General features: G+C 42.0%; 2 long non-coding RNA genes across 2 annotated transcripts; one reads left to right on the top strand and one right to left on the bottom strand.

Moving 5' to 3' along the window:
* Positions 1 to 271: 271 nt before the first annotated feature.
* On the top strand, positions 272 to 1,487 carry LOC146990808 (uncharacterized). The gene is made up of 3 exons (XR_015037948.1): positions 272 to 439; positions 1,039 to 1,144; positions 1,421 to 1,487. It is a non-coding gene; the product is annotated as an uncharacterized LOC146990808 (long non-coding RNA).
* A 4,990-nt stretch (positions 1,488 to 6,477) lies between these two features.
* Positions 6,478 to 9,990, bottom strand: LOC146990807 (uncharacterized). Its single transcript, XR_015037946.1, has 5 exons — positions 9,741 to 9,990; positions 9,283 to 9,350; positions 9,113 to 9,187; positions 6,917 to 7,049; positions 6,478 to 6,674 (listed from the first exon to the last, which is right to left on the bottom strand). It is a non-coding gene; the product is annotated as an uncharacterized LOC146990807 (long non-coding RNA).
* Between the last annotated feature and the right edge of the window lie 4,051 nt (positions 9,991 to 14,041).

The raw sequence follows: 14,041 nt of genomic DNA, 5'->3' as shown, positions 1-14,041 counted from the left end.
AACATTGAGGTGGCTCACTCCTGGCTCCAGCTGCTGATTTGGTGCCATCTGCTGGTCAAAGCATAGAATTACACCAGGCTAGTTTTAAATTACAGAAAACCTGCAGTTTACATTGAACAGCATTGGAGGAGAAAGGAGGAGTGAGTTGTGTGGATGATGTCCTCCCAGCTGTGAAGACTTTGACATAAAGTGTCCATTGATGCATTTTTTGTTGTTGTTCTTTGTGTGTCTCTGTGTGTGGTCTTTTAGTGTGGTCAGAGAGCAGGAATCAGTAGCAGGTCCACTCAGCTGGGTGATCAACTCCTCCTCCTCCTCTTCACCTCCAGGTGTCGCTGTCAAAGCTGCAGCAGCTTCCGCTTCGCTTCCTGTCCCACGTGTGTGAAGTAAACAGACAACCTGAAGATCACCTGTGTCTACGAGAACTTCGCTCCAAGTCTCTGTAAGTGCGATAAAACTTTCACTAAACTGACGAGCAAAGTTTATGAAGAAGCTGTTGAAGCTTCAGAGACGTGATGACGTAGAAAGAGACGTTTGAATCCGCTCCGTGTGTCCATGGTAACAGAGACAGCAGCTAGCTCAGCGGCTAACAGCTAACTGGTACAGGTGAAACAGGAAGTGTGTGTATGTGATACTAAAACTAACACTCAGAGTCTTCATGTCAGGAATATGATTTAATTTCTAGCCTTTTTGATCAATGTCCAATGAGAAATGATTGATTTGATTATAAACATGTTGAAATGTCCTCAGAATGAACCAGACACTGTGTAGTCTGTCATTTAACTTCATGTATGGAAACAAATCACAGGTCATATGTTTGATACAGGTATGTGTGATGACATAATGAAGCCTTAGTCTTGTTTGTCCCTAAGAGACACACAACAGTCCACCACAGAGCCCAGTTCACTGACAAAAGACAAGTGTAAAGTTTCCAGAGGTTTATTTGACATAAATGTAGAAAAGAAGCAGGAGAGTAAATGAAGACAGACAGAGACGCAGCAGCAGCCTCCATGTTCATCATCTCTGTCTCTTGTGACACAGACAGTCCCCGTGAGGACAAGCGGATCCGACGGAGTCTTCAGGACCTGGACGGAGCTGCAGGGAAAAGAGGAGAGGTGAGGACCAGACCAGACTTTGTGCTCTAACAGTATGTGGAGATGTATGTTAGTGTGTTCATGCAGACAGGCTGGATTGTTTACTTTGTGCTTTTTGGATATGTGACCACTCTGGTGACCTACCTACCAGAACTGGATCATGTGTTTTTTTCCACATTGTAAGTTAACACAACATTTGCAGCAGTAATTTTTCTCCTGCATAGTGTCAGAATAAGAAAGTGTTTGTCAACTTTATTAATGTTTTCAATGTAAACTGGTTTTCTGTCATTTAAAACTAACCTGGTGTAATTCTATACTTTGACCAGCAGATGGTGCCAAATCAGCAGCTGGAGCCAGGAGTGAGCCACCTCAATGTTTCTGGATAAAACACAATGTAAGTGTGATTTGTAGCTTAAAGCAGAAGTAAGCGATCCGGTCGTTTTGGCTAATGCTGCGTTCCAGGCAGGCTTTTGAAACCGTAAATTACAGCTTCAAGTCACAACTTACGACTTTGTAGCGTTTCAGGCAACCCACTCGTGTTTTTCCGACCTGTTTTACCTGTGAAAGTCATTATAACGGCCACTCGTAACTTCCGACCCGTGAACTCGTACCAGATCGAACTGGTCCTACGACTTCACAGGTCGGAAAAACACGAGTTACGAGTTGCCTTGAACGCACCATAACAGTCCTCGTCCCTACGTCACCACATTCACGCGCATCCCTTGGCTGCACACACAGCCCTGCATGCTGTTCTCTCTCCTCATTGGATAAAAACTGTAGGATACGATAAATGTTTTCTCCTCGGCTCGGCGCAGAGCAGAGTGACTGACAGACCCGTGTTTCAGACCAAACACTCTATGTAAGTGATTGCTGTCGGAAGATATAACTATGACTTATATTAACACAAATATATCACTTACTTCTGCTTTAAGTGTTGCAGCTCAAACATTTCTAAATGTCAGGATGAGTGTGACTAAATGTTTTTTGTGTATCTGTTGTCCCAGGTGCAGAGTCAGAGGTGTTTGTGAACATCTCACTGAAGATGAAGCAGGAGGAGCTGACTGACTGTCTGCACAGCAGTAAGAGCATTTCTTTATTTGTCATTAATGCTAGTTTGTTTTTCTGGGGTTTGGGACCTCATTGATGTGTAGCCATGTGTGTATTCAGTAGGTTTATATACGACCAGCTAAATGTAACTGTACATACTATAGCGCTATACAGAGCGATTGATATAACAATATCAATCGCTCTGTATAGCGCTATGGTCAACAATCCTTGTGTATATATTTGTGCAGTATGTACTATAGGTATGCATGTTGTATTTGTTTTACCTTCATGTATGTAACAGATGCTGGTTTTGATTCAGATTTTTTTTACTACCACAACTTGTGTCTGTCTGTTTATTGCTTATTTTATTTTTTACTTGCTTATGTATTTCTTGAACGTATCAGACTGTCACACGGACTCATTTACTCCAGATGTCTCCAATCTCGTCCGCCAGGAAGGCGGAGCGGCTTCTCCATTGGCCGAGCACAGGTGTGTGCACTCGGAAGACGCGACTACACAAGAGACGGCGCTGGGAGCAGCAACTCTTAGATCTTTGACTTCAGGTTTGGTTTTATTCATTTGATGTTTGTTTCACTTTAATCTTTGTCTCTTGTAGGTGTTGAACCCTGAGCTGACTGGCTACTGCTGCCACCTCTACTTGGTAAGAAACCCTCAAGGCATACACAGAGAAATCTTTATTTACTTCACAACACAGTCACAGTTGCCGCCATCTTGTTCAGTCTGAAAGACAAAGGACACATTCAACATGAGGTAGTCCTGTCTAACACTGCTTTTCCATGTTGTTTCAGGAGCTGCTGTCCACCACCGAGTCCAGAAGAACTCCTGGTTCAAAGACGACATTGAAGACTCAACAATGTTAATCGTGTTGAAATGTTTGTCAACCTTGATCCATCTTGGTTTGTGTTGGCAGTGGACTCTAGTCAAAACTAATCTCTTTCCACTTAAAATAAGACTCATCACCTAAAAATGTATATGTTTGTAGATAATTTTCACTTGTTTCAAACAAATTTTCACTTGAAATAAGTAGAAAAATCTGCCAATGAAAGCAGGTTTTTTGTGTTTGTAATGAGGAAGAAAAACTTCCTCCCCTATCAAATTTTTTAAAAACTTATTTCAAGTGAAAATATGCTTGAAATAAGTACAAAGGTGTCTACAAACAAGCTACTTTGTATGTGATGTTTCTTGTTTTAAGTATAATTAGATTAGTTTTGACTAGAAATTACATTTTGACTAGACAAATATTCTTGGTAAGATGAGTTTTTGCAGTGTGGCCTTGTCTACAAGATGGCTGACCTACCCAGTCAAGCACATGGCAGACTCCACTGCCAACACAAACCAGAAATGGATCAAGGTTAAACACAATGTAAAGTTGTTTGAAAACGAAATAAAAGTACAAAATAAAAACCAAACCTGAAGTTAAAGACATAAGGCGCTGTGCTCCATGACTCCATCTCAAAGTCGCGTTGGGTAAGTCGCATCTTCTAGCTGGCGCACCAGCGAACTGAATGACTATTTGTAGGACTCTGCACCTCTGTTTGCTGTGGCTGCTCATCAGGACCAGAGTGCAGACACCTGTGCTCAGCCAATGGGGAAGCAGCTCCGCCTTCCTGGAGGACGTCACCTCGTTAAGCACCAAACTGGAGACATCTGGAGTAAATGAGTCTGTGACAGTCATTGAGGTGGCTCACTCCTGGCTCCAGCTGCTGATTTGGCGCCATCTGCTGGTCAAAGCATAGAATTACACTATGTTAGTTTTAAATGACAGAAAACCTGCAGTTTACATTTTAAACATTAATAAAGTTGACAAACACTTTCTTATTCTAATTCTCACACTGACATTTACATGTATGTCAAATAAACCTCTGGAAACTTTACACTTGTCTTTTGTCAGTGAACTGGGCTCTGTGGTGGACTGTTGTGTGTCTCTTAGGGGACAAACAAGATTAAGGCTTCATAATATCACACATACCTGTATGCTGTTTGACTCTATAGCTACTGGTTTCACCTTCCATTGTTGGGGTCCCCTTTAGAGTTATGTGACAACAGTCAGGTGAAACCCTGGTGAACGACAATCGTTGAGAGTCGTTAGAGGTTGAGTTTAATCTCCTGGGTACAGATGAAAGGGCAGCGTTGTAAATGCCATTGTTGGGGTCGAAATCTACAATCTAATCAAATCAATCGTTTCTCATTAGACACTGATCTAAAAAGTCTAGAAATTATGACCAGAAGAGATGGTGAATATCTTCTGGAGCCTGTTTACTTTTTATCAATGCATTTATTTGTATTTTTATATAAATAAATGGTTATTATTTACTCTTTGTATATTTATACTTTTATATATTGCTCTTACCCTGGCACAACAGCATTGTTATGTACACAAGTGTTAATAAAGTTAAAAAAAAAAAAAAAAGTTGATCAGCCTTACAAGAAAGGGTGTTGTTTCATTTCTTAATTCTTCTGTCTTTCACTGTGTTACTGAGATAGGCTCTATCTCTAGATCTCTAGATGTCTAACCAACAAGGAGTCAAACTAGCTATAGAGTCAAATAAGCATAGATCAGCACGATGCTGATCTATGCTGTTTGACTCTATAGCTAGTTTGTTCTCATGATGCTGGAAAAGGTTGAGGGGTCTGTCGGTCCCCGAACACCAGGATCCTCTCACGATCAGCACTCCCAGTTTTTTTTTTTTTTTTTTCCATCATCCACTTGTGGTCCAATGGATATGCACCCCGCCTGTCAACGCAGTGGTCGCTGGTTCGCGACCACGCACAGTTTTCATCATCATCATCATCCTGCTCCAAAACAATCCCATCAACAATACAGTGAAGGAGACTGTCAAAATTATTCACTTATTCAGCTTTTGTTATGTATGTTGTTGTGCAGCCGTACGAGTCAGTACAAGTTTCAACACATCTTATCTCAGATCCATTGTTGGTGTAGTGGATCTTGCTCTGGCCATGAACTCAAGAGATTGCTGGTTCAATCCCTGGTTTTGGCTTCTTGGCTTCCTCCTTAAGTTTCTTTGTATGTGCTGCTTTGACAATGTCAAATACACTATGACCAATGTCTTTATCACACTGATTAATGGTTGAGTGGGTTACACTGCTGCTTTGTGTGCAGCAGATCATGGGTTCGATCCCCAGGGGAGACAGTGAGAGGTTTTCTCTTTAACTTTCTTTGTAGCTGCTCTGACGATGACAAATACACTATGACCAGTGGATTGTCTCGGGCTCGGTGGCCGAGTGTGTTGCGTTACCGCTTTGGGTAGCGAAGGCCACGGGTTCGAGCCCCAGTGGGAGCGGTCCCCTTCCCCCCCACCACGACGGTGGGTCACAAGAAGGCCGGATAAGGGTGTTACCGACTGACCGGACCCGACCAGTCCCGACCCAACCGGACCCGACTGGTCCCAACCCGACTTATGTGTCGTTCGTCTCTGTGTTGTGTTGTTCGTCCGTCTGAATGAATGCGTGAATGAATGTGGGTATATAGGTCATAAAATAGGAACTAAAAGTAAGGAATAAAGTAGAAAATAAAAGTAATGATAAGTAACTAAAAATAGTGTAGGTAAATAAAAAAAACTAAAGTAAGAACTATTATTAAGTATTATTGTATTTTTAAGTAATAAAGTAAATAAAATCCCACTTCTTTACTCACTTCTCATGCATCTCTTTAACCGGCCTTCTTCTTCTCTCACTGTCCCCCCTGGGGATCGAACCCGTGGTCTGCTGTGCCCCAAGCGGCCACGCAACCCACTGTACCATTAATCAGTGTGACAAAGATATTGGTTATAGTGTATTTGACATCGTCAAAGCAGCACATACAAAGAAACTTAAGGAGGAAGCCAAGAAGCCAACATGCCAACATGCCAACATCAGGGATTGAACCAGCAATCTCTTGAGTCCAAAGCCAGGAGGATATCCACTACACCAGCGGTGGATCTGACACCAGATGTGTTGGAACTTGTACTGACTCATACAAAGCAGCACATACAAAGAAACTTAAGGAGAAGACCAAGAAGCCAACACCAGGACTCGAACCCACGATGTCAGAGTCCATAGCCAGGAGGATATCCACTACACCAGCGGTGGATCTGAGACCAGACGTGTTACTGACTCGTACTGTGACACAGATTGAATGTTGAGCTGAAGCGATGACGTCCTCCAGGAAGGCGGAGCTGCTTCTCCATTGGCCGAGCACAGGTGTCCGCACTCCCGTCCTGACGATCAACTGCAGCAACCAGAGGAGCAGTGTCCTACAAATAGTCATTCTGCACTGGAGCGTCAGCGGAAACGACTTTGCTCGAAGACCAGGCATCTTACACTTAAGGTTTTTATTCATTTGATAGTGTTTGTTTCACTCATCTTTGTCTCTTTTGCAGGTTTTCAACCCTGAGCTGACTGGCTACCATGTGCTTCTACTGCCACCTCTACTTGGTAAGAAACACTCAAAGCATACTGTTGAATACACACAGCAATCTTTACTTACTTCCACAAGACACATAGTCACACAGTTACCTCCATCTTGTTCAGTCTGAAAGACAAAGGACACATTCAACATGAGTTGCAGGGGAATGTGACTTTGCTCAAAGACCAGGCATCTTACATCTTTTACTAAGGTTTTTATTCATTTGATAGTGTTTGTTTCACTCTTTGTCTCTTTTTCAACCCTGAGCTGACTGGCTACCATGTGTTTCTATGACTGCCACCTCCATACGGCAATCTTTACTTACTTCCACAAGACACATAGTCACAGTTACCTCCATCTTGTTCAGTCTGAAAGACAAAGGACACATTCAGCATGAGTTGCAGGTAGTCCTGTCTAACACTGCTTGTCCATGTTCTCTCTTTCAGGAGCTGCTGTCCACCTTGAGTCCAGAAGAACTTCACCACCTGGTTCAAAGAAGACATTGAAGACTCAACAATGTTAATCGTGTGGAAATGCTTGTCAGCCTAGATCCGTCTCTGGTTTGTGCCATGTGCTTCACTGGGTAAGTCGGCCATCTTGTAGACCAGGCCATGTGGCTGCAGGTGTTTGTTTCAACCAAGAGCACTTTTGACTGAGTAAAGTCTGGTGTGCTGCTGCTTGGTTGGAACGAAGACCTGCAGCCACATGGCCTGGTCTACAAGCATCAGGGTATGCGACTTTGTTCAAAGACCAGGCATCTTACACTTAAGGTTTTTATTCATTTGATAGTGTTTGTTTCACTCATCTGTCTCTTTTGCAGGTTTTCAACCCTGAGCTGACTGACTACCTTGTGCTTCTACTACTGCCACCTCTACTTGGTAAGAAACACTCAAAGCATACACAGAAATCTTTACTTACTTCCCCATGCACATAGTCACACAGTTGCCTCCATCTTGTTCAGTCTGAAAGACAAAGGATGCATTCAACATGAGTTGCAGGCGGAAGCGTCAGGAAATGCAACTTTGCTCAAAGACCAGGCATCTTACATCTTTTACTAAGGTTTTTATTCATTTGATAGTGTTTGTTTCACTCTATCTTTGTCTCTTTTGCAGGTTTTCAACCCTGAGCTGACGGGCTAGTGCTTCTACTGCCACCTCTACTTGGTAAGAAACACTCAAGGCATACTGTTGAATACACACTGCAATCTTTACTTACTTCCACAAGACGCATACCTCCATCTTGTTCAGTCTGAAAGACAAAGGACACATTCAGCATGAGTTGCAGGTAGTCCTGTCTAACACTGCTTGTCCATGTTTCTTTCAGGAGCTGCTGTCCACCTGAGTCCAGAAGAACTTCACCACCTGGTTCAAAGAAGACATTGAAGACTCAACAATGTTAATCGTGTGGAAATGTTTGTCAACCTTGATCCATCCCTGGTTTGTGCCATGTGCTTCGCTTCACTGGGTAAGTCGGCCATCTTGTAGACCAGGCCATGTGGCTGCAGGTGTTTGTTTCAACCAAGAGCACTTTTGACTGAGTCAAGTCTGGTGTACTGCTGCTTGGTTGGAACGAAGACCTGCAGCCACATGGCCTGGTCTACAAGATGGCCAACTTACCCAGTGAAGCACATGGCACAAACCAGGGATGGGATCAAGGTTAAACAATGTAAAGTTGTTTGTAAATGAAATAAGTACAAAATAAAAACCTAAAATAAAAGTTTTGTATCTTTTATATATAAACCATTTATTGCATCTTGCTATATATATATATATATATATATATATATATACACACATACACATACCACACATACCATTTATTGCATCTTGCCTTATTGCTTGTTATACTGTCACAGACTTCTTTACTCAAGATGTCTCCAATTTTGACACTCCAACGAGATGACGTCCTCCACAAGGGCCATGGAGCACAGATCTTACGTCTTTACTTTAGGTTTGTGGTTTTTATTTTGTACAAACAACTTTACATATCCCATCCCTGGTTTGTGCCATGTGCTTCACTGGGTAAGTCGGCCATCTTGTAGACCAGGCCATGTGGCTGCAGGTCTTCGTTCCAACCAAGCAGCAGTACACCAGACTTGACTCAGTCAAAAGTGCTCGTGGTTGAAACAACACCTGCAGCCACATGGCCTGGTCTACAAGATGGCCGACTCGCCACGAACCAGGGATGGGATCAAGGTTAAACAATGTAAAGTTGTTTGTAAATGAAAATAAGTACAGAATAAAAACCAAACCTGAAGTAAAGATGTAAGATCTGTGCTCCATGGCCCTCCTGGAGGACGTCACCTCGTTGGAGCGTCAAAGGAGACATCTTGAGTAAATGAGTCTGTGACAGTCAAAACACATAAACAAGCAATACGGCTAGATGCAATAAATTAAAAAGATACAAAACTTTAAAACACATGTATTGTTGACCATAAGTTTAGTATGTACAGTTACAATCAGGTCATATACAAACCTATATATACACTAATGAGGTGAACCCCAGAAAAACAAACTAGCGTTAATGACAAATAAAGAAATGCTCTTACTGCTGTGCAGACAGTCAGTCAGCTCCTCCTGCTTCATCTTCAGTGTGATGTTCACAAACACCTCTGACTCTCCACCTGGGACAACACATACACAAAAAACATTTAGTCACACTCATCCTGACATTTAGAAATGTTTGACCTGCAACAGTTCAGCTACAAATCACACTTACATTGTGTTTTCTCCAGAAACATTGAGGTGGCTCACTCCTGGCTCCAGCTGGTGATTTGGCGCCATCTGCTGGTCAAAGCATAGAATTACACCAGGTTAGTTTTAAATGACAGAAAATCTGCAGTTTACATTTTAAACATTAATAAAGTTGACAAACACTTTCTTATTATAATTCTAACACACTGACACTATCCAGATAAAAAAATATTAAACACTGTTAGCTGGAGAAAAGGTATTGATGCAAATATTGTTGTGTTAAAAATAAAGACTTTTACATGAAGGAGCTGTAGTTTTTACTCTTTTACTACAAAGTGAAATAAACTGTAAACATATGATCCACTTCTGTGGCCACTAAGACGACGACAAAAGCACAAAGTCAACAATCCAGCCTGTCTGTATGAACACACTAACATACATCTCCACATACTGTTAGAGCACAAAGTCTGGTCTGGTCCTCACCTCTCCTCTTTTCCCTGCAGCTCCGTCCAGGTCCTGAAGACTCCGTCGGATCCGCTTGTCCTCACGGGGACTGTCTGTGTCACAAGAGACAGAGATGATGAACATGGAGGCTGCTGCTGCGTCTCTGTCTGTCTTCATTTACTCTCCTGCTTCTTTTCTACATTTATGTCAAATAAACCTCTGGAAACTTTACACTTGTCTTTTGTCAGTGAACTGGGCTCTGTGGTGGACTGTTGTGTGTCTCTTAGGGACAAACATGTCATCACACATACCTGTATCAACACCCGTGTTTTGTTTCCATACATGAAGTTAAATGACAGACTACACAGTGTCTGGTTCATTCTGAGGACATTTCAACATGTTTATAATCAAATCAATCATTTCTAAGTCTAGAAATAAAATCTTATTCCTGACATGAAAACACTCAGTGTTAGTTTTAGTATCACACACACACACACACTTCCTGTTTCACCTGTACCAGTTAGCTGTTAGCCGCTGAGCTAGCTGCTGTCTTTGTTACCATGGCAGATTCAAACGTCTCTTTCTACGTCATCACGTCTCTGCAGCTTCAACAGTTTCTTCATAAACTTTGTTCGTCAGTTTAGTGAAAGTTTTATCGCACTTACAGAGACTTGGAGCGAAGTTCTCGTAGACTCAGGTGATCTTCAGGTTGTCTGTTTACTTCACACACCTGAGACAGGAAGTGAAGCGGAAGCTGCTGCAGCTTTGACAGCGACACCTGGAGGTGAAGAGGAGGAGGAGGAGTTGATCACCCAGCTGAGTGGACCTGCTACTGATTCCTGCTCTCTGACCACACAGACAAAACACATCAATGGAGACTGTCAAATGTCAAAGTTTTCACAGCAGGAAGGAAATCATCCACACAGCCCCCCCAAAAATAGAGGATTCCCTAGTTCAAACAGTGTCATATAATATAAAATATAACAAAGCAAATTAACAAATATTCCTTAAGGTTCAATCATTAATAACTTTCTAAAAGATAGAGGGTCCTATTACAGCTATTGATAATGATGTTGTGACATTAGCAAACCACAAGATGGCAGGCATGGAGCAGCACAAGGCACAGTGCAACATGGTGCTTATGTGCAAATAAAACTGTATTTATAAGACAAAAATTACATATTTTCTTCTTGAACAAATTCTGTATATAAATAACATAAGTCCCAAGAACGCTTGCTCAAAGTGCACAATGTTGTGTGCACTTAAATATGTGTATAATATATACACCTTCATCTGCCCTCCAGCTCATTCATTCATTCATTCATTCATGTCAGTCCCAGTCGACATTTCTCAAGGTGTTGTACAGCAGCTCCGAAGGAACTTGCAGCAAACTGCCATACAAACACAACATTACCACACTGTACTTTCTACACTTGCACCATATGTCTGTCGGAAGCCACACGCACCAGCCAGGCTCCACAGAGATCCATTGAAACCTTTTGCGTGTTTCCAGGGCTAGTTCTGGCCTAGAGGATCCAGAATATCACTGACTCAGCTTGGACAAAGCCACAACACGCTCTGAACTGGGCAAACACACACTGGATAAAGTGTTCAAGGGGGGAAAAAAAACCCTCCAGGTGTGGTTTTTCTTTTACATGCAGCTGAGCTGAGTCGTGCCAACTGTCTCAAACCCTGCTCTGTTGGTTTCCAATGGAGGAGAGTCTCTAAACTCCAGCACGGTCCACAACAAGCATCAAACCAGTGGGGAATCCTCTGAAATCAAAAACATACAAATTCCACCTCATGTAAAAGAATCAACGCAGCTGCAGGTCACATATACACAGTCATTTAAAAGCAATCAGGACATGCAACACTAACTTTCCTATTGGAAACGGAGACAGTTACGACACGACACATGAGACTTCCTGGGGCAAACCAACCACCGGCTGATTTTCAGGTTAATTTTGTCTCTGTGGTGGAGAAATTCGTGACATTCCTCTTCCTTCCGGTGTTTCCAGTGAGCGTAGGGAGAGAGAGTCACGGTGTCGGGAGGCTGAGAGGACGCACGAGGCAGACGTCAACGTGGCAGAGGGTCGCCGGCGGCGGGGGGACCGAATCCTCACCTTAGATAAAATAAAAAAACAAACAAAGCAGCCGTTTGGTGCGTTGTACCTTTGACTTCAAGAAACAACTGTGTAACTGGGATTTTTCCATAAAGCAACCATGTGAGCATGTATGTAATTAAAGGTCTTGTTAACTTAGGCCCTCATTACTCTAAATCCACAAAGCATTTAATTATGTGCCTGCAGACTGTGTAACAACACTACACGAGCGTCTCATGACCCACACAAATCAGACATGGCTACTGACAACCTTCTAGTGTATTGAGTAGAAATGAATGAGGAGGGATGTTAAAAAAAAGGGACATTTGTGTTCTGTTATATAATCTGATTCCAGTACAAATCTACCTTTGTTGTCATTTACATGTTATCTTGTCTCTAGGTGAGGCCCACGCTGCAGAAGCCAAATCCGAGGCCAATCGTCTGTTGTTGCCGGCTCTGGCGAAACAGGACGTAGATTTTTAATGCCTCGCTTGTCATCAGAGGATTAAAAGTGATCATGAGCTCCTCTGTTGTTTGGAAGGAAATCTCCTTCACAGTAACCAACCACTTCTACTGTATTGTGTGCTCAACAGAACAGAAACGCAGCCGCTTCACCTGATGTGGTTGGTCCAACACATCTGTCTCTTGAAACCCATCAGGTCGCTCCACAAACAAGCCCTGAAAATCATAGACAGAAAATCCCTAAGCGTAGCTCTGCCTTTGCTCAATCTGCTTTTTCTTTTAGCATTAATCTAATTATTTTTTTTAACTTTGTCAAAGTATGAAGTATTTTAATAACTGTATGTTCCTATTTCCTTCTGTTATGAAATATGTTTTGTACCTGAATGTTTGTGACATGTGAGTGGGTGTATAATATATATGCACATGTGTATGGATGTTTGGGACTACGGATGGAAAGTAGCTCGTAAACTAAATCCGATCCAGATAAACTTATTGAATTAAAAACTGGTGATCATCTGAGAAGCTTCCAGACTTAAAAGTGTGATACTTCATAGTGAAATCCTTTTAACTTGATGCCACATGTTTGTTACTGACTGTTTCCAGCACGCCATCCAAGAAGTGTAAAGACCAGGATGGACGGACGAACCCGGAGAGGAGCCGCCACCAGTTTGCTGCTGCTGCTGTACCACCACACTGAAACAGATACACAAAAAAAAGGAAGCTATTTTCCACAATCATGGAGGACAATGACTCTGCTGTGTGAGTCGTACAAGTGTCTGGTGCAAAGGGTACTCTATCTACCGCAGGGCACAGGATGTTGAGGCTGAAAAACACGGCATTGATAAACGGAGATGATGCCAAGCAAGGACAGCTGTGAAAAGAGAGAGAAACTGAACCATAAATAATATAAACACTGCTTGTGTTGTTAAAGGGGATTGCATAGTAACTAAATCCACTATGCTGTGAATAATATCTGTGATAATGACACGTGTTCTGCCAGTATATGATACCACATCAAATGTACCAAAAATCTGCAGTGATCTTTCTCTGGAGATGAATGGCCTTCAGGTTTAGTTGAAACACTTACTGCACTTCAGTTAAAAAAGCCTCTTCTTTAGATTTCAAGAAAATGAGGGAAATAAAAGCATCTGTTGTAAATAAAAAGGTTTGTCTTAAGCTGCTGCAGCAGTCTGGTTTCTCCATTTCTTCTTTGGTTTTCATGGACCAAAGAGCTCAGTGAGTTCTCTGTGTTCACCTCAAGGTCACAACTTGTACCTGGTAGATGAAATGAAGGTGCTAGTTGCCATGAATACACTATAAGCTATGATTTGTTTTAATGATAATCATAATAAGTGCAACTGTAAAGTTTCCCTGTCTTGAGAAATTCCAGGTTTAGTTATTTGGTTAAAGAATTCACATAATGATTTAAGATTGAAAAGAAACTTCTCTCTTTGGTTCCTCTGCTGTGGATACAGGTCTGACTGTCATTCAGGCATTTACCGCAAATATTTCTACTGTAGATAAGTGCAATTTTTGAGCTGGTTCATAAAGTTCATCTGGCCTGGCAGTTATTTCACAAACAAAGGAAATTACTGCGGTTTTATTTTCGGGAAAAAAATTGGCTGTTTTATTATTTTAAAATCTGGACTGGTAGAAGTTTCAATTTGGTTGACAGAAACAACATCATTCTGTCAGCTTTTGAACCGAGGACCCGTCCTGATCATGCCAAATTATTAATGAAACAGGAAACACATAGTCGGTACTGTTATTATAAAA

Source organism: Trachurus japonicus, chromosome 2 (genome assembly GCF_045865225.1).
Source record: "Trachurus japonicus isolate A0001 chromosome 2, Traja_1.0".
Taxonomy (NCBI): domain Eukaryota; kingdom Metazoa; phylum Chordata; class Actinopteri; order Carangiformes; family Carangidae; genus Trachurus; species Trachurus japonicus.
The sequence above is the reverse complement of the archived record's forward strand: the minus strand, read 5'-3'. Positions and strand labels throughout refer to the sequence as shown.